This window comes from Sturnus vulgaris, chromosome Z (genome assembly GCF_052056855.1).
Source record: "Sturnus vulgaris isolate bStuVul1 chromosome Z, bStuVul1.hap1, whole genome shotgun sequence".
Classification (NCBI taxonomy): Eukaryota; Metazoa; Chordata; class Aves; order Passeriformes; family Sturnidae; genus Sturnus; species Sturnus vulgaris.
The window spans coordinates 77,965,276-77,977,662 of NC_142283.1; the positions used below are offsets into that span (position 1 = coordinate 77,965,276).

General features: G+C 36.8%; 1 long non-coding RNA gene across 1 annotated transcript; it reads right to left on the reverse strand.

Moving 5' to 3' along the window:
- Positions 1 to 450: 450 nt before the first annotated feature.
- Positions 451 to 12,019, reverse strand: LOC148219952 (uncharacterized). The gene is made up of 3 exons (XR_015799266.1): positions 11,910 to 12,019; positions 7,322 to 7,942; positions 451 to 4,008 (listed from the first exon to the last, which is right to left on the reverse strand). It is a non-coding gene; the product is annotated as an uncharacterized LOC148219952 (long non-coding RNA).
- Between the last annotated feature and the right edge of the window lie 368 nt (positions 12,020 to 12,387).

Genomic DNA, 12,387 nt, shown 5'->3' on the forward strand with positions numbered 1-12,387 from the left:
TTTAACCTCATCACAAAACTCGATGGCTCTGTGAATATTTCAGATTCTTTCAAAAGTTCTGAACTTTGGAGATTGTTGTTTATATTACTTGCTATCAAATAATGACAACAATGTTTGATGTAACCAAATTGTCTATCAACATATATTATTTTTTTGTCTTTGAAAATAAATATATTATTATATTACTGCTTGTCTGTTAAAATCAAACACAGATCCAAGTGAGGGTTTTCATGGGAAACTCATTAGAAGCGAGCTTGCCTATTCTGTTTTTACAGCAGTCATTTTGCAAACTTCAGTCTTTGCAATTTTCATGAGAAAAATTTACTCACCCGGGTCTTGTCCTCTATGAGGATTAGTCAGAATTGAAAGGAAAGATTAAAAAAACAGTCTATCATTTTGACAACAGCTTTTTAATTAACATCTGGATATACGGATTTAAAAGAACCTCAGTATTGTAATGAAAAAATAAGGAAACTCATAATAATGTTGATTCATCTTCAATCAGGTTTAGGATTAACTTTGAAAAATTAAGATAGCATTTTCAAATGTCTGACCAACTCCACTGTTTGTTTAAAAGTCTTTAGTGCAACCTGATTTAGCTTGAATTCTTATGCTTATATCACAATTTTGAACCAGACTGTCTTATCAAATAATAATTTCCATTATTTTGCTCCTTTAGAGAAGTGAGGGAAATAAGTGTTTCCTTGAGCATGTGCTTCTTAACAGACTGTACACTCAGAAGATATGGGAAGACAAGAAATAAGAAAATTATTTCCATAATGAAATGCAAAATTTTTTTCATACGTTTGTCACCTTCAGTCTTCAGCCAGTTTACTGGGGCTTTATTTAAAAACAAAACAAGCTGGACTAGCAAAATGATACTTTTCATCCTGGATTTTTGAAATTGAAAAATATAATTAATAAAAAAAGTAGTTTTCCATCTAAAAACCATAGTGACAGGCTATGTCACTATGGGTTTTAGATTTGAATTTTCTTTTTTACAGAACCTAACATGAACACTTATTACTTTACAGCAAACTTTGATACACTTAAACATAAAGATATGGGGAATTATTCTACTTTTTAAATTTTAAGCAACAACCAAGAAGAGCAAAATCTAAAGTACATACATTACAGTGTGCATTAGCCACAGAAATCAAAAAATCAACCACTCCTACTGTAGCAAATTCATACAGAATGCTAGGAAAAAGTTGCTTTTTTTCCTAATGGTATATAAGAAAAAAAAAGTAAACTATACTTGGTGTTCCCTGGTGAATGAACATAATTTCCCTGTGTTTAAGCCTGAATACTTTTTATACTTTTTTATGCATTTACACAGTCCCATTTACATGGTTTTGAACAGATGTCAGGCTCAAAAATAATACACATGGCCAGGGGTTTATTATTTCATTGAATGATCCATTTCCTTCTCCAGAGGGGAAAAAAAAAAAAAAAAAGAAAGAAAGAAAGAAAAACAACGCGGGGAAAAGAGGAAAAGAGAAAACAAGGAAAACCTTATCCTTTAGTGCTTGGTCATAAAGGCTGAGCTGGGAGGGTAGAGCCATTTGAGGAGGTTTCACTGCAAGGTTTCAGGCAGCTCTGGGATGCACACACAGCGACTGGCATTTGGTTTCATCCTTAATGGTGCCATCTCCTCAGCACCGACTGAGAGGCATTAAATATTCATGAGTTTCTTAAAGGCTTTTGGGAAGAAAGTGCTAGAAAGGAGCATTAACATGCTGATCTTTTTTTACTAGCCTGTGTCAATGAAGGCATATTAAATAATTAAGTCAATCTAAGCCATTTTTTGCACAGAAGGAGGTTAAGATTAGCAGCCCCTGTGTGCTGGGAGATGCCACCTTTTCCACTGCTGGTGCTTTTAGGATAAAGAAAACAAACACAGAATGAAGGGGACAGGTTGAGTCTCAATTAAACAAGGCACTAAAGCACCATTTGTTCCATTTTGTGAGCCCCTGTGTTAGATTAGGAGCGCCTTTTTATGGCTCCAGATGGAAATGTGACCTCGTAAAAACCTCTCTGTAGACAATACATTCTCAGACCTCCACCTATGAAAAGGCTCATGCAAAAATTAATCGTGCAGAAATTACTTGGTTTACTTGTGAAAAAATACTGATTCTCAAAGGGCTGTCCTCCCCATTCCTGCCTCCTGACACCTTTTATTTTATTTTCCTTTTCTGTGCTGAGCCTCAGAGAGTTGAAGCAGATGGTTCTCAGAGTCTGAACATCAGAGACGCCAAATCTCCAGGAGGGTGCTTCAAATGCCTTGGGGCATTTGTATCAACAGGACAGGGATAATTTTAACTGAGTCAAAAATGGGTAAAGCATGTGTATCTAAGTCATGCAAACACATTTTGGGGAGGTCTACTCCTACAGGCACTGACACAAACACGCACACACACATGAAAAGGTCAGAACTACAGGCTGTAAACCATCAGGCACTTTCAGGAATTATATTCTATAGTTTGAAATTTTATGTCCTCAATGAAATTGAGCTACAGAATGCAAAAGATTGCCTTGGAATAATTCTTAAACCTTATCTCATGTTGACATCTGGCTTAGTTTCCATCTTTAAATAATATTCAACTGTTTGGATAAACTGGGAATATTTCATGTAGGAGAGTTAGAAACCTCTTTCTCTTGTAGTTCATATTTAGAGTTTGATACCCCACATTGGAAGGTTCAAGGCTTTGATCTGTAAAAAAGGAGAAAAGAAATGTAAAATATCTCTCTGACATGGCAGGTGATAGTTGGACTATTAGCTGTTATGGATAGATTCAGGTCTCTAACCCTCATTCCTCACAGTAAATTTGACAGCTCTTACAACAGTCCTGAGACAGACTGGAGGAGGGGAGAAATATTAGATGGGAATTGGTTTCCTCACAACTCTTCCAAATGGTTCTGTTGCAGAACAGAAAGCATTTGAAGTCGATCAACACATTTTTTTCCCCTCAAATATATTTATAATACTTGCTTGATTTATATCCAACTCGTTAAATTCCACATATTTAACTGAGAAATAAAAATAAAATAAAATAAAATAAAATCATATAAAATAAAATAAAATTTAAAAAACCTCACCAAACTTCGCTTAAAGGGACTGATTCTAACTGCATTTAGACCATAGCTAACAGAGAAAACAAAACAAAAAATAATACTGTATTATCACAATATTAAATGCAATATTAGCTGTAAAAACGGAAATCTCTGTTTTAAGGATGATCTAAGACAACTAAAGTCAAGTTTGTGACATGGGTATCAAATCAATCATTTTGTAACCAGGCTGCTGGCTGGAGAGGTTGCTTCTATGGGTGTTATTTTAATGTTTTCTAAACGTGGGATTATTTCTATACCAGCCACAGGAGCACAAGTGCATATTAATAAAGAGTCCTTTTTACTCAGCTTGTGATTTCTATGCAGCATTGTTACCTTCAGCTTTCTTTTTCATTAATATTTAAGGAGAAAGTCACTTCACTATGATATTCACATTCCAGTGAGATCATTCCTGAAATATTTAAAGTGAATAATGCAAGTTTCCAGAAATAGTGATAAATATAGCCTCAGTCTTCTGACCCCATAATACCTGCAGGTGGGGAAATATACTGGAGGCATTTTTAAATCCACATGCCAGATTGACCCCATTTTTTATATCAAGAAAGAGAGACAAACAAGGACAAAGCCATCAGAAGGTTGTCTGATGTATTCTGGCCACTGTGAAGGTCTTTGCAATCTTTTCTGAGAGCATTTGCAAAGAAAGAAATCTTCACTGTGACATTGGGCTAGAAATATAATGTCCCTGTGCTTTGGTTTTGCATCAGAAGTTGGTGATAATAACTACATCATATTAGGAAGTGTGGATTTAGTATTTATCATAAAAAGAGAAGAAAATAATGAACTTTTTTCAGAGATCATCTGTTCTGGATGGTCTTCAAATATATCTTGAAATACAGCTTTTCTTTATTAGAAAACTTCATTTTCCTGTTTCTTCCCCTAGAGAGAGAGAAAATAAAATAAAAATGTATTTTATGTGCCATAGGGGTTTTTTGGTACTCTCTTCCCTGCTTTTGTGTCATAGGTTTTTACTGTAGTGTTCACTACATATCTTTACCTGATTGTGGTTAAATTCCAGGCACTAAAGTAAGAAATAAAATTTTAAGAGATGGGTAATCATCCATCCATGAGTCTAAACTCAATCCGTCTGGAGCTGATATAAAAACTAGAAAAGTCATCCTGAAACTCTGCGCCCCTCCAACTCCCCTGGTGGGCAATATGAATCTCTTCTCACATTTTTTTCTGGTCTGTTTGAGAGAAACATAAAAACTGATTGGGAAAACTGTACAGAGGACACAGAACTCTGAGGGGATGTCACATCCTGGAGGGAAGAGATGCCATCCAGGGGGATCTGGACAGGCTGGAGAGGTGGGACTGTGTGAAACTCCTGAAGTTCAACAAAGCAAAGTGCCAGGTCCCAAACCTGTGTTGGAACAATCCCAGGCACACCCACAGGCTGAAAAAGTGATCAGGAGAAGGACTTGTGTTTGTGAGTGTAAAACCAGTATGACTGAGCTGTGTGCACTGGCTGCCCAGAAAGCCAAATGAATCCTGAACTGCATCCTGAGGAGCCTGGCCAGCAGGTTAAGGGAAGGGACTCTCCCCCTTTTCTCCAGTGAGATCCCACTTGCAATACTGCCTCCAGCTCCAGGGCTCCCAACACGAGGACATGGAACTGTTGGGACAAGTCCAGAGGAGGCCACAAAGATGACAAGGGGGCTAGTCTACCTCCTGTGTGAAAGACAGGCTGAGAAATTTGGGCTGTTGAACCTGGAGAAGGGAAGGCTCCAGGGAAACACTGCAGAAATATTTCAGTATCTGAAGGGGGCTTGCAGGAAAGCTGGAGAGAGACAATGCATGAGGCACTGTTGTGACAGAACAGCAGGAATGGGTTCAAATAGGGTGAGGGAAAATTAAGATTATACATACACAATAAATTGTTGTCTGTGAGGGTGGTGGGGTCCTGGCACAGGTTTCCCAAAAAATCTGTGGCTGCCCCATCCCTGGCAGTGTCCAGGCCAGGTTGGATGGGGCTTAGAGCAACCTGGGATAGTGGAAGGTGTCCCTGCCCATGGCAGAGGGTGGAACCTGGTGATATTTCAGGTCCCTTCCAACCCAAACCATTCTGGGGTTCTATTACAAACAACCTGCTTTAAAAGTACCTTTATGTTCAAAAGAATAAATAATACATTTTGGAGGTTTTTGGTTTTCCTGGCTGTTTTTTTGTTTGACTGAACCCTGTTTAGTGCTAAAGTGTGCTCAGGGAATCAAGTGGTTAAAGACAAGAAATTCATGTCATTATTGCTGTTCTGATGCTGGATTTTTCAGGTTTCTGGGCTCTGGCTCAGTTTTAGCAGCTGCAGGTGTGAGACGGTGTGAAGCCTTTAAGGAACATGTCTTTTGCTCATGACTATATGAAGTATTTTGCACTCAGCAACATCTCATTTGGCTGAATAAATAAAAAATTCTAAACAAACATCCTTTGCAAAGGCAAAGTGCTGCATATTTTTGTTTGTGTTTTGGACTCAGCACTTACTGAATGCATAAATATGCATCAGCATGGTTTGTGGTATATGTGATTAGATGCTACATGGGGAGTTTTATTGTTTTATAGTTACTGCAGCAGCAGCAGTGGAGCACAAAGTACATGAAATTTAGATAATTGTGGATAGGAAACAAGGAGCATTAGTTACAGATACTGCCTTATCCATAAGTGAATCTATAGCTTTTTGCTGCATTGTTTGAAACAAGGACTTTTAGAAGAGCATGGCTAGAACTCAGTGATATTTTCTGCCTCTCCTCCTGTATGAACATGCAAGTATAACCCATTGGTACAAAAATATGGGACACTCGTTTCATGTAATATGAAGTTGACAAATGACCAGATACTTACATAAATCCTTTAAATGACTAAGGGAAGCTTATTTAATGGTCTCAACTGACATCCTCATTACTGCTGTTCAACAACACCAGGCTATTCATGCAATCTGGCTCACATGCCATTGTTTGGAAACCATCAAAACCACAGACAGCCACACGCTGAGATACAATAATTATCAAGTCTATAGTGCATATTTTCTAGAATTGTTTAATGCTGGCACAGTGTGTGTGCCAAAAAAATGCATAATCAAACAGGCAGCACTCTTCACTGTGGCCATCCCATTGAGGTTTGAAAATTGCTCAAATCTGACCCAGTAGCAGAAAATGACAAAGGGGAGACACATTAGGACTTTGGATAGAATCTACCTAGCAGAAATTGCAAGTATACCATTATGTCAGAAGGTTTTTGATCCATCAGTGGAAAAGTTCACCGTTGTGTGTGGATGAAATCAACTGCTAGTAAGCAAGGGTAAAGGAAAGTCTTTCAAATTTCAAGTTTAAAGGAACAGATGGAGGTCAGCCAAAAGTATCAATTATTGTCACAAGTCCCCTGAGGTGCCTTGGCCCGGATTTTGTGGATCATTTCAATGATTAATACCTGCCAACAGCTGGTATTACTGGATGATATGAGCAGATCTATTTGGGTTTTGCACACAGTTTGGTATCTCTTGTTCATTTGTCCAGGACATATTAATGATCAGTCCCAGGACATCTCAGCTCATCCACATCTGGGATAAAGGAGAGAGTGACATTCATCACACTTCTTTTTAGGATTGTCTTTTTTTGTAATATCTTACAGTAAAAACTGAAAAATAAGCCAGTTGTTCATCCTGTCTGTGCTAAATCTAAGTCAGAGGATAAAGGTGCACAGGATCATACGGCCCTAAATAGAAATATTGACCAATGAGCTCCAGAAGGTTTTTAGGCTCTCTGGAAGATGAGGAGTACAAAGTCAGCAAAGACGGGAATTTTCCAGCAGCATGGTTTTATGTTTGGCCTTTTTTTTTTCTTTTTCCCCTCTATCTGAAAAAGCTGAACATGAATGGAGATTCTATTGTTTGGCTGGAATTTTTTCTCCATGAGGAAAAATTTCTTCAGCATGGCTGCCGGATAAGGAAGAATTTGTGACATATGCCCAACACGTGTGGAAAAGAACTCTACACACTCACAATTAGCCTGACACATCTGGGAAATGTCAGACTTGCAGAACAAAATATCTGTGCATCATGGATGTCTGAGCACAAACAGAGGACACAGGAAGAAAATGTCCTGCAGCTGCAAACCACTGGACCCACTGAGTGCCCCAAGAATGAGCATACATTTGTTTCTGGGGTTTAAAGGGAGTCAAGAGACATTTGAAGACAGGACTTACCTGACCAAGATCCCGACTCAGCACAAATACAGCTTCATCCAGATCTTCCTGGCTTTCATTCAGGCAACTTCAGGTATTAGAAAATTCCACTGAAACTTCTGTTGGAATTCAGCCTCCAAAGTTTTTGCTGGTTTTAACAATTTATCTATTACCATTGCACAATGGCCACGAAGATTTTGTCCCAGGCTCGCTGTGAGTGATATCACATATGCATAAGACTGAAGATGGAGAATTTATTATTAATATAAACTAGCAGACCAATCAAAAAAGGATAGATTCCTTTCAGTAGATTTATTTTCGTAATGAAATAAATAAACACATTTTCCCCTCAAAAATGTTCAGAAGACTGAAATAATAAGAATTAAATTTACTTTTTCTGGGTTACTTACATAGATGGAAGTAGGTCAGAAACGAGAATGTCTTCACCATTATTTGTCTTTTAAAGCTAAAAATCTTCAGCTTTCTCAAGAATTAAAAAAACCCAACAAATCTTTCTGGTAACAATACCAAACCTTTTTACTTTTTTTTCCAGTGGAGATGAGAAAATGTTGTGTTAACCTTTTTCTTGAAATTTTATTATTTTCTTCCATTTTCTTCCATATGTTTTACTTCATGCCTAGCCTAAGGAAAAAAAAAAAAAGAAAAAAAAAAAAGGCAGCTACAAGTAGAGAACATTGTCTGTCTTACCAAAAAAGAAAACATCAAGAAAACAAAAAAGAGAGAGAACACTCTTCTACTCGTTTGAAGCCTTACAGATAATTCAGAATATACTGTAACACAAGTTTAATTTGCCACGGAGGAGAGAAATTAAAGTGAAGTGCCTGTTCACCCATGTGTAAACCTAAGGTTAATAATTCATACTCCACAGAGTTGTTCCAGTGAGATGTGATTAATTAATGTTTATAAAATACTTTATAAAAATCCTTGAGTTTCCAGAGTCTTACTATATATAAATCTGGGTGATGATGGAGATTAATCTTGTGGATTTATTTCTGCTGCTCTTTGTGTCTGATCTCACAAAACTTCTGAAATTTTAAGTTCAAATTGAAATGTTAGTTGTCATCTGATTTTGGCATCTTTGCCTATGGTTTCATCAGTTAAGAGGGCACTAGAAAAACAGATTAATTCCAAAAAACTGAAATGACTCATGTTAACACTACAGTCCCAGAGCAAGACAGATCTTTATAAAGAGCTTTGATAGAATGTGAACAGTGTGACAGCTGTTTTATACTATATTATATTCTATCTCACTAAGCCTCAGAGATTCTATCCAGAAGTAGAAGTTGAAGATGTTAGTGAGCTTCATTTGTGGACCTCCAAAGAACAATAAGTGACAGAACAAAATTTTTTCACTCTTTTTTTCTTCTACTTTTTATTTTTTACAATTTTAAATTTTTTGCTATATGAACCATAAGCTAAAAGACAACATTTTAATTCACCAGTGCGTGTTAACTTTTTTTTTTTTTTAAACAGCTAATGAAATCTTCAGTGTTATCATGTTGGAATAAAAGACTCTGAATAAGCTAGATAATAAAAACTGTAAGAGGATTTGTCATTTGCTAAATTTTCTAATTAAAACAATTCTTGTGTGGCCCAGCTCTGCACAACTGCACATGTGGCTATGCCTTTTTTGATTTACCTGCTGCTTTAATAACTTATAAATCAATTTGCCAAATAGCAACCATATTTGATGAAAGAGTGGGTACCTTAGATAGAGAAATTTTAACAAGGTTCATCAAATTAAGTTGGCAGGGAGATGAGAGAAAGCCTGCCAGTATTCTAGCTAAGGTTTAGCTGCACTGTAAGCTCTACTTTTCACACACATAGCACACAAGGAACAGCTCAAAAAGTTTATGTGTATGAGAATAAATTTTTCGTTCTTTCATTCATTTTTGCCCTGGAAGAAATTAAGAGATTAATTACCAACATCAAACAATGCCAGAAAGTAAATCAACAAGGCAGAAAGTCTCCTTGCTTCTGATCCTTCTTCAGAGACAGACGTTTTGTTTTGCTTTGTAAGTGGATGTGAAGAACTGAAGTCAAGAAAGATCCAGAGCAAGAGAATTTCAGGTCAGTCCAATATCATATATTGAGTGTGCATGAGAATATTCTCGGACATGGAGGTCAACAGAAACCAAATACCCCATCCCTAACCCAGGAAATTTTAAAAGCAGGGAGGCAATATGTTAATTGTTTACAAGGAAAGGTCCTTCAACTGTTCTAATTGCCAAATGATGTCTCAGAGTCACTTATGGAAGGTGTTCGGAATAAAGCAAGCTGGTAAATATTTTGTCAGATCAGTAGCATAAAAAATAACCTTCCACTGCCCATGAATATTTCCCATCTCATCTCAATTTCTATTGTAGACACAGACAATGCATATTAAAATGTTTTTAACTTAATCTAACATTTACTTATCTTGATGGCATTTTGCTGGCTTATGATGGGTTTTGTTAGCTGTAATGAAAAGGAGTAAAAGTGGATGATAGAGGGAAATAAAAGCCCAAAATGGGTGTTAGGAAAACAAGAAAGATTTGACATTCCTGCCACCACCACGACAATCCTTCATGGGCAAGGAGATTGCATTTCCTTCCCTTCCTTTGAAGCCTGGGTTTGCTGATGGGAAAAAAATAACTATAATGGATTGCAACCAGACATACTCAAAACATAAACTCTGTTTGAATGGAACTGAACTCCCCTCCTGAAAATAAAACGCAAATCAGGAACTTTTGCACATTCTCCACAATCCTTTGGATCTAGTTTTGGAAATATGCTAATGGAGTGGTCTTAGCAGTGCTGTGGAAATCACTGAATCACTGAGCAGCAATAGTTTGAAACATTCCCAAAGGTGGTGCAAAGTGAGCCAGGATTGCGCAGAACTAATATTTGACTCAGCTTTATTATGTGATGTCTCAGACTCAGATCCCTTGCTGGCATTTAATCAAGGTTATTGAACATTTTGGTCTCAACAAAATGAGGCTGAAATTTGGAAGTCCTAAGAGATCTGACTCCATGTAATTATTTGTATCAGTATTGAAGATAATAAAATACACATTAGAGTGTTTTTGGCTTATAGAAACATAGCATGCTTGGCTAAGGTGATGAGAAAGCTGAATTTTCTCTGCATTTTTGGATTTATTGTTAATTACTATGAAGTTTTGCTCTATAAATTGCACTGACACTTAGAATTTTGAGATGGACGCCAATTTTCTGTAATAATTTATTAAAAATGTGCAGAAATGCTTCACAGAGGAAAATAATAAAACTATTTAGAAAAGATTTATTGCACTTCACATGGTGGAGAATCTATGGCTTAAGATCATTATTATTTTGCCTTTCTGCTCCCACATCTGACAATGCATTAGGGCAGATTTACCAGTGGATATTCAACAACTAAGGCTTACAAAACACATAGATCATTTGTGAAAGATTGTTTACAATGACAAAAAGTATGCTGAGACTCATCTCTTTTCCTCCCAAAACTCTCTTGTTCTTGTATTTAAACATTCCCCATAACAGAGGTGCACAGACAGACACATTTAGGTGCAGAACTGAACCCCATCAGGGCAAATCCCATAATGAAACAGTTCCTTAGTCATCAGGCAGAGCTGGGGGCAGGAAAATAAATAGTTATAAACTCATGAAGAATTTATGAAAATAATGATAATAATGCCATTGAGATTAATGAAGTACACAATGTTCCTGTTCAGGGTTCACTTGTTTTACTCCAAAGAGGGAAATTAACAAGAAAGACTAGAAGACAGAACTGGCAAATTTAGTAAAAAGGTTGAACTGGTAGTAAAGATTTTAGGCTGAAAGAGACAAGAAATGGATGGTCTTTTGCAAAGAGCTCTTTTCACAGGTTTCTGACCTTTTCAGACACAAAGCTTCCTACATTGCAACAGGATGCAAAAATTTGCCAACATCTTGGTGAATCTTCCTCACTTAATTCTTCCCTAATTTCCTTAGCACAGTCTTTTTTTTTTTTTTATGACTCAGAAATAAAATCTAGGATTCTTTTAAGCAATTTTTTACCCTTTTAAAACTGTGTCACACCTATCCAGTGTCCACTTTTGGCTGCTCTCCTCCCCTTCAAAAAGACATGATGAAAAAAAGACAACCCCAAAATACACCCAGTCAAAGGAATTATTATAAACTGCAGTTGCATAAAGCACCTGCCTTGATTCCTTTCATACTGGTGTCAAGAGGAAATCACCTATTTACTTTGGTGAAAACAGAGTTAAATCACTTATCAAATCCTTGTTATAGGAGCACAAAATATTTAGACAACATCATCTACTACCAAGTGCTTGGTTTAGAATGTTGGATGAGCTGCAGGAAGTATACTAATGAAATTACTGCCATTTGGGAAACAGCCCACTCTCTGGAAGCTTGCCTGGATGATTTGATCTGAATCCAACATAACTCGGATTTTTTATCTTTTTTTTAACTGAAACATACAGTAATGCAAATATGTTAATGAACACTATCTTCATAAAAACCTGCTGCTGTACTAAGGTACTCCAGGTTGTTCAAGAATTTTAATTTTTAAGTCTGTAGGAAAATCAACTATTTTTGGCCCTCTTACCTGGAATTATCGTAGTAATGAAAGTCCCAGTTTCTCAGCTGAGAGTTGAAATGAAGCTTTTGTGCCCAGCAAGATTTAAGCCTTTGTATTATAGTGTTTTTGTCTCACCATATGTTTAGAATATCACAAAAAACAGAATCACCTTGGCAACGTTATTTCTACTGCTCCAGTGAGATAGTGGTTTTATGTAACTGCTAGTAGTGGTCAGTGCCTCAATTACAGCAGAGACCTGATAAAAATGAAACATGTTTTTATAACAGGCAGCAGCATCCTTAAAAAATGCTTCTAATCTTCATTTTCACATCTAACTGTTTATGGTTTTCTCTTTAGGAGAATGCCCAGCCAGGTAATGTCATTTGAAACTTTGCTAGGAGCTGCAGAATGGAACTACAATGCTCCAAGTCAAGGCATGTGAACTGGAGGGTAGCAAATATTCTATTTCTGCCATGGAATTTAGAAACATAAATACACGCACCAA